This window comes from Hyperolius riggenbachi, chromosome 11 (genome assembly GCF_040937935.1).
Source record: "Hyperolius riggenbachi isolate aHypRig1 chromosome 11, aHypRig1.pri, whole genome shotgun sequence".
Classification (NCBI taxonomy): domain Eukaryota; kingdom Metazoa; phylum Chordata; class Amphibia; order Anura; family Hyperoliidae; genus Hyperolius; species Hyperolius riggenbachi.
Genome location: NC_090656.1, coordinates 102,432,820 through 102,447,879, shown reverse-complemented (window position 1 = coordinate 102,447,879; position 15,060 = coordinate 102,432,820).

Sequence of the window (15,060 nt, the reverse complement as noted above, 5' to 3'; positions counted from 1 at the left end):
ACCATGCTTCTTCCATTTCTGAATGATCACTTGAACAGTGCTCTGTGGGATGTTAAAGGCTTTAGAAATCTTTTTGTAGCCTAAGCCTGCTTTAAATTTCTCAATAAGTTTATCCCTGACCTGTCTGGGGTGTTCTTTGGACTTCATGGTGTTGTTTCTCCCAATTTTCTCTTAGACAACCTCTGAGGCCGTCAAAGAGCAGCTGTATTTGTACTGACATTAGATTACACACAGGTGCACTCTATTTACTCATTAGCCCTCGTCAGGCAGTCTTTGCAGTTATTTATTTGTAAAAAATGTTTGGAGTCTTGTATGATTTTCGTTCCACTTCTCACATGTACACCACTTTGTATTGGTCAAACGTTCACGTGGAATTCCAATAAAATTAATTCATGTTTGTGGCTGTAATATGACAAAATGTGGAAAACTTCAAGGGGGCCGAATACTTTTGCAAGCCACTGTATATATATATATTTGAGAAGTGAAATGAAGTTTATTGTATTTACAGAAAGTGTGCAGTATTTGTTTAAATAAAATTAGGCAGGTGCATACATTTGGGCACTGATGTAATTTTATTGATTCCAAAACCTTTAGAACTAATTATTGGAACTCAAATTGGTTTGGTAAGCTCAGTGACCCCTGACCTACATACACAGGGGAATACAATTATGAGAGAGTATTTAAGGGGGTCAATTGTAAGTTTCTCTCCTCTTTTAATTTTCTCTGCAGAGTAGCAACATGGGGGTCTCGAAACAATTCTCAAATGACCTGAAGACAAAGATTGTTCACCATAATGGTATAGGGGAAGGATACAGAAAGCGGTTTTTAGAGATTTCAGCTGCCTGTTTGCACAGTTAGAAACATATAGAGGAAATGGAAGACCACAGGCTCAGTTCAAGTTAAGGCTCGAAGTGGCAGACCAAGAAAAATCTCTGATAAACAGAAGCGACGAATGGTGAGAGCAGTCAGAGTAAACCCACAGACCAGCACCAAAGACCTACAACATCATCTTGCAACAGATGGAGTCACTGTGCATCGTTCAACTATTCGGTGCACTTTACACTAGGAGATGCTGTATGAGGAGGAAGCATTTTTTTTCCTCCCACAGCACAAACAGAGCCACTTGAGGTATACTAAAGCACATTTGGACAAGCCAGCTTCATTTTAGAATAAGGTGCTGTGGACTGATGAAACTAAAATTGAGTTATTTGGGCATAACAAGGGGCGTTATGCAGGGAGGGAAAACAACACAGCATTCCAAGAAAAACACCTGCTAACTACAGTAAAATATGGTGGTGGTTCCATCATGCTGTGGGGCTGTAGGGCCAGTACAGGGACTAGGAATCTTGTCAAAGTTTAGGGACGCATGGATTCCACTCAGTATCAGCAGATTCTGGAGTCCAATGTAAAATAATCAGTGCAAAAGGAGGATCTACTTAATATTGATTTTATTTCTTTTTTGTGATGCCCAAAATTATGCACCTGCCTAATTTTGTTTAAACAATTATTGCACACTTTCTGTAAATCCAAATAAACTTCATTTCACTTCTCAAATATCACTGTGTGTGTCACGATCGCTTCTGCAGCGTGTCCTGCTGGCTGCAGTTGTATTGCAGCCCAAGCAGTTCTGATTTCATTACATGCATTTGCTTGCATAGTTTTGCTTGCACTCAAACTAGTTGCTGATTCCATCTGCAGTTGCTCTGCAGTTCTGGCCAGCTCAGGATTGTATAATTACCATACACCTGTGTGGGAATCTGCATGTCTGCTCCCATTGGAATTACCTCAGTATAAAGTTCTGCTTCCTGCAGGGCTCCACGGGCTATCATAGGTTCAGATCAGTCTGTTACTCTGTCTAGGGCTGGCCCCCCCTCGTTCCTAGATCTCGTGTGGACTGCACTGACTCCTGTGAAGGGGTCAGTGAGTCCTTCTAGTCCTGATCCTGTTTATCAGTATTTGTTACTTTGCTGATCTTGCATCATATATTGGTTCATCACTGATATATACGCATACTAGCGCGTTTGTTATTTTCCTTGTATTTGTGTTACGTTGATACATCAGTGTCGCTGATATATACGTACTCGAACTGTTTATATCCTGAGTTCAGTCAGTCAGTTTCTAGCACGTTTTGGTAGGTTGCACGTATCGTGATCACCCGTGCTTAGTTAGTTCAGTCCTGTTGCCTTGTGTAGATACAGGAAGTTATCATCCAAAAGTTTATCCTCTGAACTAATCACTATCATTTCCTGTTTGATGAAGAGCTTTTATGATGAAAAACATACACATCTTCTACTATCAAAGAAACAGCAAAACATTACATAAAAGTACATTTGACAGACGCTTTTAAATGTTTAAAACATCTGAATCTGTGGAAATTTGTATTGTGTTTTTTCCAGCTTGTGCAGTGGACTTTCTTGCAGAGATGACGTTGGACCATTCTGCTGCCATGCAAAATGTACGCTGAGGATATGCCAGAAAATGTATCCCAAGAATATGGCATTTGTTTTTCTGCTATGAAACATTCATTGCAAGAATATGACATGTGGCTGTTTTAAAATGTGAGACTGTATTTCTAAGGATATTGGCATGATAGCATTACACTATATATACAATCTTTAATAAAAGTTAAAAACATTTTTTTCATTTTTTTAATTAATAGTAATAATAATAATAATAACAATAAAAAAATGTGTTTCAATTATGGCCACCCAGATTAACAAGTACAACAAAAACAAAACAAACATACAATATGCAGTACAAAAAAAATATTATTTGCAGAATGCACAGTTCACCCGAAACAAGCAAAGAAAAGAAAATGTTGTTCCCTGTAAATCATTGTCCTCTAATTTATAACAACATGTTGAAATATTGCTTCTGCAAATAAGCTACATTTCTGCAATAAATGAATTATAGTTCCCTTTATTTGCAATATTTTTTTTTCCGGTGATGCATAACGAAGCTTGCGGGGTGAAGCCTTTATTAGTTGTATTTCCTGGAATTCCAGTTTCCACCAAAAGTCACCCCCCCCTCCCAGGTCCTACTGCCACATGATGACATCAGAAGTATCAGAAGACATTAATAAACATGTAAGGAAATACATATACAACTGAAGAAGGACAGAGTTGTAATGAAGAAAAAAGCTTGATACAAATGATAGTAGAAGACTCTTCCTGACCATATGCACTTTTGCATGCCAGAGGTGTCTGTCAATCACTGCTTCATTTAGCTGTTGCATAGGCTGTTCATAGCTTCACATATGCTGTCTATCCATTTTAGCCTCTGCTGTCCTTTTCTTCTTATGCCCTCATTTTTTTCCAAGCATCATGGATTTCTTCAAATAATTCAGTCTTCTCATTATGTGACCAAAGTATTTAAAGAGACTCCGTAACAAAAATTGCATCCTGTTTTTTATCACCCTACAAGTTCCAAAAGCTATTCTAATGTGTTCTGGCTTACTGCAGCACGTTCTACTATCACCATCTCTGTAATAAATCAACTTATCTCTCTCTTGTCAGACTTGTCGGCCTGTGTCTGGAAGGCTGCCAAGTTCTTCAGTGTTGTGGTTCTGTGATGCATCTCCAGGCCCCTCTCTGCACACTGCCTGTGTATTATTTAGGTTAGGGCAGCTTCTCTCTTCTCTCTTATCTTTTACAAGCTGGATAAATCCTCCTCTTAACTCGCTGGGCTTCACATACTGAGGAATTACATACAGGCAGAGCTGTCTGCACTCTGCAGGAAGAAACAGCCTGACACTTCAGTGGAAGATAGCTGCAGGGGGAAAGAAACACACAAATGATCTCTTGAGATTCAAAAGGAAGGGTGTATACAGCCTGCTTGTGTGTGAATGTATTTTCTATGTGTGGACATACTGTACATCAACCTACTTCCTATTTTTGGTGGCCATTTTGTTTGTTTATAAACAAACTTTTTAAAACTGTTTTTAACCACTTTTAATGCGGCGAGGAGCGGCAAAATTGTGGCAGAGGGTAATAGGAGATGTCCCCTAACGCACTGGTATGTTTACTTTTGTGCGATTTTAACAATACAGATTCTCTTTAAGTTTTAATAGTAGCGTCAACCCTTCTAGTGAAAATTCTGTCCTTATTTCTTTAAGTATTGACTGGTTAGATCTTCTAGCAGTCCAAGGGACTTTTAGTAGTTTTCTCCACATCCACAATTCAAAAGCATACATTTTTCTACACATTAATGTATTCATAGTCCAACTTTCACAGCCATATGTTACTACTGGGAAGACCATAATTTTAACTATGCTGATCTTTGTTGGTTAAGTGACATTTTCTATCCTTTATTATCTTCTCCAAATGTGCCATAGTTTTCCACCCAAGTAACAAGCGTCTCTAAATCACTTGGCTGCTGTCACCATCTGCAAAGATCTTCGATCAGAGGAATATGGATGGAGCAGATGACATGCCTTTAGTTTTCTTGATGTTGAGCAGCAGACTAGCTTTGACACTTTCTTGTTTGATATTCATGACTAGGCTTTATCATAAATTTGTCATGGGTCAACATTTCAGGTGTCACTTCATTATTAAAAGGGGCTCTCAGATTTCATCATAAGTCCCCCTCCAAGGCCTACCCTCCCTCTTTGAACACATGGCATGTATGAACTTTTTGTCTGTTGAATTGGAAAATGGGTTATGCAAAGACAGGGATAATTATTTCCCATTTTAACAGAGTGCCTGCAATATTATGGACTCTATCCAAACCAATCCAATCCAATCCAAACATTTGTATATCGATTTTCTCCTGTTGGACTCAAAGCACTCAAGAGCTGCATTAGGTTGGTATTGCTTAGGAGGTGGATCCTCACATCAGTGGACTCCAAACTCACATTGCATTAAAATGATTCATTGGTTAATTGGGAAGGGGAGAGGGCATGCCATTTACAAAATATATATTTTCAATAAAATAAATGTAAAAAACATGCTGATAGCAACCAGATGGCACTCCTTTTCTAGTAGATTGATGGCTGAACTATGCAGCAATCATGCTGTTCAACCACCTCTTTTAAAGACGCCTTCCTGAAATGGTTTGAAACTAATTACTGCTCGTTTAAACTAACTGGGCTTTCTTTTCCTGATAAAATCATTTGTAATAATTTAATATGGAGTGAATAAAGTTGTTCTCCAATACTGCCAGCTTCCTCTTTAATGATAAGCCAAGTTAGATACTACTACTCTAGTAGTTCACACAGAGATCTGCAGTAGTAGTATTGTTGTACAAAAAGGAACAAATTGATCTCAGCATTTCCACAAACAAAAAAAGACAGATACAGTTTTACTTCTGCTGTGACTGATAACTGTTTCAGATACCAAGCTTAGGAAACTTTGCAAAGCTGGCTAAAATGTGAGTTCTGCTAATTTTATGTATAGTGCTGACATCACCATCAAAATGGCAGCTCCCATGAAGGCATGCGGTACACAGCAGAAATCAGCTGGGTAAAAAAGTGAAGCTGTACTTTGTAAAGAATATTTTTACTTAAAAATTCAGATTATGTAACGTTAAGTTGAAATAGAGGCAGTCCCCTACTTACAAACAGGATCCCTTCTAGGGGATCATTTGTAAGTTGAATTTGTTTGTAAGTTTAGTCTTGTGTGAAACAGGGTGGGATGGATAAATGCTTTGCTTTCAGACAGCTCTGGATTTGGACATTAAGTATAAACTATGTTTTTTGGTTGTGCTTTTAAAGTGTTTTAAACTAATTATAATAGTTTATGCAATGGTGCGTGATCTCAACACAATCTGTGTGACCAAAGCAAGAAGTGATCCATACAAAACGGACCATGCTCTCAGTCTATGAGATATAGAAGTAACACAGTCTCACTCAATTTGGCCTAAGATAGTCCAGTCGACATTCCAGGATGACACAACCACCGGCTCTGTAGTCTCACGTTTTCCCACTCTGACAGGTCATACCATCATGTTTGCATGTAAAGGGGAAGAAAAAGACACAATAATGTATATCTGCAGATGAGAGATTAACAGCACCTCTCCCGTGGCTCACGAAACACTCTCCGCCACCTAAATCTACACTCCACCTCCAATGCAAGGACACTCCCCCTTTGTGCCCCCCACTCACCCCCGGCATCCTCCAAAGTATCCGGAGGTGGCTGGCAATGACAGCACTGGGGGAAACTGTCGTCAGCCTTCCAATACCACACAGATCGTGGGACAAGTGGAACTGCAACTAAAATCTCCTGGATTGTGGAAAACCAGCAATGTTACGTCACATGATGAAATAGATATGTGTATGTGCAGTGCCAAACACACATATAACTAGGCTGTGTTCCTTTTTTTCTTTCTCTACCTGAAAAAGTTAAACATCAGATATGCAAGTGACTGATAAGTAGTTACAGCCATAAAACACTTTCCAATCACTAAATGGCTTCTGAGAGCAGAAAAAGAGATAAAAAGGGTCAATAATTCATAGATTTTAGCTCTGACATACTTCAATGAAGGTGTAATTGAGCATGGACAATGAAACAGTATAAGCTTAAAAATGACATTTAAATATAAAATAAAACTGCGGAATGTCTTTAAAAAAAGTCAGTTTTAGGACTGAGGATAGATAGAATTGTTTTTCTAATCAGTTTATTTTCACCTTAGATGTCCTTTAATAAAAAAGATTAAGGAAAATTAATGGAAACAAGCATTAATTGCACAAGCGGTCATGGTCCCTGGGTAACCGCTGCAACAGATGCTGCCTCAGAGCCATTCAATTCCTGCTAGTCACATGTGCCGTAGCTCCACCCTACACATTTTGTCAGCACGCTGACTCATCAATGTCAAGCATACAAATAACTAGGCTGTGTTCCTTTTTTTCTTTTATCTGTCTGAAAGAGTTAAAGGGACTCCAAGCAGTGCAGTAACTATGGAAAGATGCATACCATTTTAAAGCTCTGTTTCTCCTCTTTCCAATGATATATAAACTGCCACCCTACGACTTTTAGTTTTCGCTATTTTCGCAATTGAAATTGCTGCAGCCGCGATTTCGATCACGAAAATAGAGAAAATTAAAAGGTATAGGGTGACGATTTAGGTGTTGTCAGAAAGTGGAGAAAGAGAGCTTTAAAATGATATCCATTTTTCCATAGTTACATTGTATTACACAGGGCCTCCTTTCTCCTCTTTCTGATGACACCTAAATCTTCGCCCTATGCCTTTTAGTTTTCTCTTTTTTCCCGAAAATAGCGAAAACTAAAAAGCTTAGGGTGGCGATATATATATCATTGGAAAGAGGAGAAAGAGAGCTTTAAAATGATATGCATCTTTCCATAGTTTCTGCACTGCTCGGAGTCCCTTTAACTGCTGCCCTACGACTTTTAGTTTTCGCTATTTTCACGATCGAAATTGCCATGGCCACGATTTTGATCGCGAAAATAATGAAAAGGCGTAGGGTGGCAGTTTATATATCGTTGGAAAGAGGAGAGAGAGAGCTTCAAAATGGTATGCATCTTTCCATAGTTACTTGTATTACACAGGGCGACTTTTTCCCAAAGTCGGCAGCTCCATTCAGCACAATGCAATGAAATACAAGGAACCCAGGGGGATATAATAGGTGTGAGAATATCATTAATTAGTTGTGGGTATGCTTAACCTCCTTGCCGGTTATCCCGAGCTCAGCTCGGGGTAACCTGCGCAGGAGGATATCTCAGGCCCCGCTGGGCCGATTTGCATAATTTTTTTTTGTTACAAGCAGCTAGCACTTTGCTAGCTGCTTGTAACTTCCGATCGCCGCCGCTCACCGCCGATCCGCCGCGCCGAGTCGCTCCCCCCCGCCCCAGAGCCCTGCGCTGCCTGGCCAATCAGTGCCAGGCAGCGTTGAGGGGCGGATCGGGATCCCCTATGACGTCCCGACGTCCATGACGTCGGTGACGTCATCCCGCCCCGTCGCCATGGCGACCGGGGAAGCCCTGCAGGAAATCCCGTTCTCAACGGGATTCCCTGCATACTCTGATCGTGGGTGGGGGGATGCCGCCGCTTAGCGGCTATCATGTAGCGAGCCCTTGGCTCGCTACATGATTTAAAAAAAAAAATTTAAAAAAATGTGCGGCGCTGCCTCCTTGCCGGATTTTTTAGACAGGCAAGGAGGTTAAAGGCATACCCACAGGCACTGCTCGGAGTCCCTTTAACATTCAGGTATTCAAGTCAGAGTTTCTCTCCAATCAAGCAGGAGGATAGATATGATTGTTTATTCTCATCTTACTATTGCTTTAAACAAAGTTTAGTTTTCAAAGTCTCAATCACTTTTGTAGGATGCACAGACTAAAATAAAAAAAAAACATACATGTCAAATTTACATTCGTAAAGCATGGTGCAGAATATACTCCTGATTTACCTGCAAGAATTTTTGCCTGTAGCAAAATGCATTTTTCTATGGAGTAAAAACAACAACAACAAACAAATATATATAATATATATGCATATCACTACAAAGTCAATACTTTGTTTCTTCTATAAAAAACAACATGAGCAAGATGACTAATTACAACCATATGGCAATAAGTTCTATAGATACAAGGTCAATCTAATATAACATTTTGAACCAAGTAATCTCCCTAGATTTAAGAGTCAAAGAAACAAAGTCATTGCAATCTGAATGACCAAATTGTTGCCTTTTATTTTTTGCACAAATTAGATAAAGGTTAATTGATGTGTGGCGTCTTGGGTAACCACTATACAGAGATGGGTTTTCATTTGCAAGGAATTGTGTGTAAGGTGAATTAATGCCTAGAGGCGGAGATGTTCTTTCCACATTACAATTATGTTGATTGAATAATTATCCCCTTTTAATTGCAACAGTGGGTACGTGAAACCTGTAATGTGCTAACGTACCATAAAAATGTCCTAATATTGCACTAGCACAGGTTAATGATTGGCACTCTTAAAAGAGGGAAAACATTTGCCATTATGATAATGAGGAATAATTCAATTAATTTTTTTACCCTTTTGCGGTACCCATTTTGTAAACCATTAATTAAAGAAAATTTAAGAAGAAAATATAATTTCTTACCAATGGGTATACAGTTTAAATCCAAAGCATAAAGTTTATCTTAGATTGCATTTTAACCAGTTCCCAATTGCTACATTGTGTATCTATGCCCATGTGGACGAGGCGTAGATACATGTATCATACTATTTACATTGATACATGCCCCCCGTGGCCTTCCTGTGGCTACTGCATTCCCCCTGATCGGTACTCAGCTCTTTACTACTTCCTGTGTGCTGTTCAGTACACAGGATAGTATGGGGCCACATAAAAAAATACTACTAAAAATGTTAATAAATAAAAGAATACCCAATTGTAACCCTTATTTACCCCTCCTTTCTATATAACTATGATTATTGTTATTGTTAAAAAAAGTGACAGCATAAAAAAATCATAAATTGTTACATTAGGGACTCTTTTTTTTAATATGTATGTCATTAGGGTATATCACTACTACTTTTGCATGCTTGTATTTATTGATCTAGTATAAATAGATACAAGAAAGGTTTGGATCAGCACCCATCAAAGGAGAAAGGCGTGTGCCCAGGCTTACAGCATTCCACATCACTGGAGCTGTTGCTTAAGGAAATCCACTTGAAGCAGGCACCATCTATGTAAATAGTCGTCTCTTTTTTGATTATATCAATTAAAAGCAGCGCTTACAATGACAGACCGCTGTTTTGAGCCAAAGTGCTCTGTATCAAGTTGTCAAAAACTGCAATACAAGTGTCAACCTATCACCACTCATTATATACAATACAACAGCCTATCAGTGGTCAGCGTTTGAATTGTCCAATGGTAGCACATCTATAGCTAGGAGGACCTGATGGGGAACTGTATCAAACGCACCTAGTCCCACCCCTCAGAGAAAACCACTCCCACTATCCCCAAAAAAGTAGAAATAAATACACTAAAGAGCTCACCTAACATGTGTAACTGGTTGCCACCTCCTCACCGCAAGTTCCGCCATGCCCCAGGGAGATCCCGACTCAATCTCTGCGGCAGAAAGGGCTGTAGACTGCATCGCTGTCACCAGCCAATCAGCAGTCCCCGTCATCCGCCAATCAAAGTCTACGCATGGAGCAGTAGCTACCAATCAGAGCCTGTCATCGTGGCCACACAATGACGGCACGGACGTCATGGCAGCCTCTCACTATAGCCAATAGACAGTTTCTTATACTGGGCCTGCTCAGTATGCTCCTGGTGCCATCAGCGGGAGTGAGGACACAGCAATGCAGGCGCAGTGGTTTTCAGACTTTAAAGTCTGAAATTCCAGAAGTGAACCAGAGGCGGGGCCGGAGCATTGGGGAGTGGCTGCGCAGGCACAGGATGTCTGTGGGGGACCATTAGAAGCCCCGGGTATCTTCAACTAATTTTCCCCCTGACCCCCCTACAGTGTCCCTTTAAGGCATGTATCTGATTTTGATCCTGAGCTTCGGCTTGGGGTCACTTTAACATTTACAGATATATAAATTATCTCTTTAGTCTCTCTGTTATGCATTATCATCATGAGCGCTGAAGGACTGCTGAGATAAATCAGCTGCAGGATAGGTTCTCTCAAGTGTATATTTTTATACTGAAGACTTGAGCTGCATGTAGACACTTGATTAGTGTTGCTCTTAAAGGGAGACTTAAAGTGGACCTGAACTTTTGCACAGGAAAGAAAAAAAAAGAGAGAAATGCATCCTGTTTGTATTTAGAGATATTAGCCTGTTTAATTCCTCCTCATTTCTGTCTAATCACGAGTTGTAATTTGATCTCTCCCCTGTGTCACATGACTGGCTGCCATGGCAGAGGCGGCAGATAAGCCATTTGAAAACACTGGATGTTAACAATATATCTGCTTCCATGAATCAGGAAGTAGAAACAGTGCAGGTTAGTTAAAATCATTTTTTCAGGTTGTCTTAAGATTTCCTTTAATCACTTAAGTCTATCTGGATGGATACATCCGTCCAGATAGACTGTATTGCTGCCACTGCACTGGATGCGCTCCTGCACACACTCCCACACCTTCCGATAGCCCCCAGATCAATGAATGGGAACATAGTTACCATTCATCGATCTAAGTCCGCAGCAGAAAAAATGACGGTCTCTTATCAGAAGCCGCGGTCTTTCTGCAGAAAAAAAAGTTTCCTGTCCTCCTTGTAGATCCTGGAAGCGAGATCGTTTCCTTGCAGGACTTTTTGACTGTGGCCATCTTGTGGCCAAATAGTAAAACTACACCCACATACATTTTTAATTAAACAAACCCACAATATTACATTTAAAATTAACTGTTTACCTCCCACGCCAAAAATTACCCAAATAACATTTTTAACCTCCTTGGCGGTAACCCCGTGTGTGACACGGGGTAAGCCGCCGGAGGGTGCCGCTCAGGCCCTGCTGGGCCGATTTTAATAATTTTTTTTTTGCTGGACGCAGCTAGCACTTTGCTAGCTGCGCCAGCACTCTGATCGCCGCCGGCCCCTTTGCGATCGCCGCTATCTGCTGCGGCGCGGCCCCCCCCCCCCTCCAGACCCCAGCGCTGCCTGGCCAATCAGTGCCAGGCAGCGCCGAGGGGTGGCCCGGGACTCCCAATGACGTCCCGACGTCAGTGACGTCGGTGACGTCATCCCGCCCCGTCGCCATGGCGACGGGGGAAGCCCTCCAGGAAATCCCGTTCTATGAACGGGATCTCCTGATCGGAGATCGCCGAAGGCGATCGAAGCGGGCGGGGGGGTGCCGCTCAGCAGCGGCTATCATGTAGCGAGCCCTCGGCTCGCTACATGATTAAAAAAAATTTTTTTTTTAAAAAACCTGCTGCGCTCCCTCCTGGCGGTATTTTTCATACCGCCAAGGAGGTTAATAAAAAAAAATTACAATGAAAAAAAAACCAAAAACATGAATAGTTACTTAAGGGTCTGAACTTTTTGAAAATGCATGTCAAGAGAGTATATTACTATAATTTTAAAATGATAAGCTTGTAAATAGTGATGGACACAAATTGAAAAAATGCACCTTTATTTCCAACTAAAATATTGGTGCCATACATTGTGATAGGGACATAATTTGAACGGTGTGGGTAAATAAAATATACAGGTTTTAATTGCGGTAGCATGTATTCATTTCAAACAATAATGACCAAGAACTGAGAAATAATGATATTTTTCCATTTATTTCTTAATCTTTCTGTTTAAATGGATTTAGCAAAATGTACCACCCAAAGAATGTCTAATTGGTGGTGGAAAAAACAAGATATAGATCAATTAATTGTGATAAGTAATTATAAAGTTATTGGATAATGCATAGGAGATGAAAGTTGCTTGGATGCATAAGGTGAAACACTGTAGGCTGAAGTGGTAAATGATCATTGCTCAATTGTTAGGGAAACACTGCAAGGAATGAGCACTGTAGAGACAAACAGATAGGATATAGCCAACCAGCATGTAAAAGTCAGTCGAGAGAGGAGAAGCAAGGACAGGTGGTGCATGAGCAAGCAGCCTATGGTGGGAAAGGGTATATATGAAAACAATATGATAATTTCTTGCAACATGATGACTTTTTGTTAAGTGGTTCTGCATGCCAGATTGCTAAGCGACATCATGGGAACCTATACACACACATTAGATTTTCAGCTACGACCTCACAGAATGATCATCTCAAACAGGTTTTTTTTGCATGTGTATGAGGCTTTGCACTGAGAGGGGAGACAAGCAAGAAAGAGCAACAAATGTGCAAATCTACTAAATAAGAACTCATAAAGAGAACATTCAGGTTTTTTTTAATGTATTGATTTGGCTTAAACATTAAATATTGGTTTTACCTTTTTATTGGTCAAATAGGATATATAAAATGTAATGTTTATTTTCCCTTTAGAGCCCCATCTGCTGGTTTGAGTGAGAAACTGACCTGAATTTTTGAAAATCAGGTAAGTACTCTTGCTCTTTTTTGAAAATCAGGTACAATAAGTACTCCTGCTTTGACTAATGTGTATAGGGATTTCCTGAGACCACATACACATTCACGCAATGTGTAAAAGTTCAGATACAATAAATTCACACACAGGTTGTTATATCTTATTGTAAAGACTTCGGGGGTTCGTTTTCTACATTGCTGCTGTTACTCATCACTCCGAGAGGATACACTGCAGCTTTCCCACTAAGTATTAATGTGTTTTGCAGCCTTCTGATTGGACGATCTTGTCCTCAAATCAGCTGGACCATAATCCCAGTCATTGGTCCTCCCAGAGGCCACAGCAAAGGTCTGCTACACAGTCCAATATTTAATGCTCAGCACTCTGCTCTGATGGGGGCCGGGCTTACATGGCCATTAGTGCCTAGCTCTGTGGGGAGGGGGTGCAATGGTCTTCCAAACACTTCAGTGTGGTGGTGCACGCGGGGGGGGGGGGTAACAGAGTCAACAAATATGCCATCACTACAGCACTCTGCACATAGCACAGGTGGGAGGGTCACATAGCCATCAATGCTTACCCAGTATGGACACATAGGTCTGCCATATACACAGTCTGCTCTGGCTTGGGAGTGGCACACGACTAGAGTTGGGCGAACAGTTCGGCTGTGTTAGCCGAACTGTTCGGCTGCCCAAGCTGTCATTTATCTGTGGCTCTTACTACTTCCGGGTCGCAATGACCCGGAGTAGTACGTCTGCGCTGGCCCGGCGGAGCGCGTCCTAGATCGCGCTCCCGTTGCCGGGCACTCTCTGCGCATGTGTGTGACGTCACTCATGACGTCACACACATGCGCAGAGAGTGCCCGGCAACGGGAGCGCAATCTAGTACGCGCTCCGCCGGGCCAGCGCAGACGTACTACTCCGGGTCATTGCGACCCGGAAGTAGTAAGAGCCACAGATAAATGACAGCTTGGGCAGCCGAACAGTTCGGCTGCAGTTCGGCTAACACAGCCGAACTGTTCGCCCAACTCTACACACGACCTTGAAAATATGCCACGCCCACAACCAACAGATTCTGACTACTTCAGGATACTCCGGCGCATCAATCAACATGCTGCCAACACAGCTATTACTTACACCTGCCAAAGCATCAGATTTGGTGTAACAGATGTTCATTGCTGCTCTGCAACTGCTCCATGTATGTATTCTGAAATTGCATTAGTGAAAAATATTGGCCCCCTGCTTTATTACTTATTGTAATCAATAGTGGAGATGAACTTCCAAAAATAATTGCTACAGACTAACGCTGTTGCATGTCTTACCCTTGGCTAATACTCAAGTCAATCATTTTTTTCTGTTTTTTGTTTTAGGTAAAAGTTTGGGGTTCATCCTACACCCGGGTCAGCTTATTCTCGTGTATATACAGTATTTTGTTTTATGGATGGATCTTGGTCCATTTTAACAGATCCTATCCTAGGTAGATTTACAAAATGCCTTAGTCTTCACATTCTTACGCATTAGATTTACTAGGCTTTGGAACCAGTGTCTTGTATCTCTAACTGCTGGTATAAACAACTATTGCTGTATGACAAGCACCCTTACGTTTACAATCAAACAATAGCTGTGTTGATAGTTCTATGAATATGCAACCAGTTTTGACAGAAACTAATCAAAAACAAATGATTTTGTAAGTAAATAATCCAAACAATAAAGCAGATCCTGAAATAAGAGTTATTGTAAAAATGCAATATTATGATCTGTATTTTTCAATTTGCTGTATTGTAAAAACATTTACTGTCCTTTGGAACATTTTCAGAAACAAGTATAAACTATTATTTTCTAATCATTCAAACCTGCCACGCTCTCAGGTATAAGATTTATATGTTCACATTTGCACCGCTTAAAGACTAACATCAAGGCACGTTTTTTCCTGAAATTAATAGAACATTCTCTCCTATGTTTATATTTATAAAAACAAATAAAAAAATGCAGCACATTTCAGTAAATTACAATTAAAAATACCTGCTGCACAAGTTCACATCTTCTTCATATCAATCTCGGAGTGCCGACATATTGAGACAGTTTGTGTTATAGGAAAGAATGCAGGTCCTTGCAAGATATTGTTTTGAGTTGTTGTTTATCTGGTGAGCCTTTATATGGAG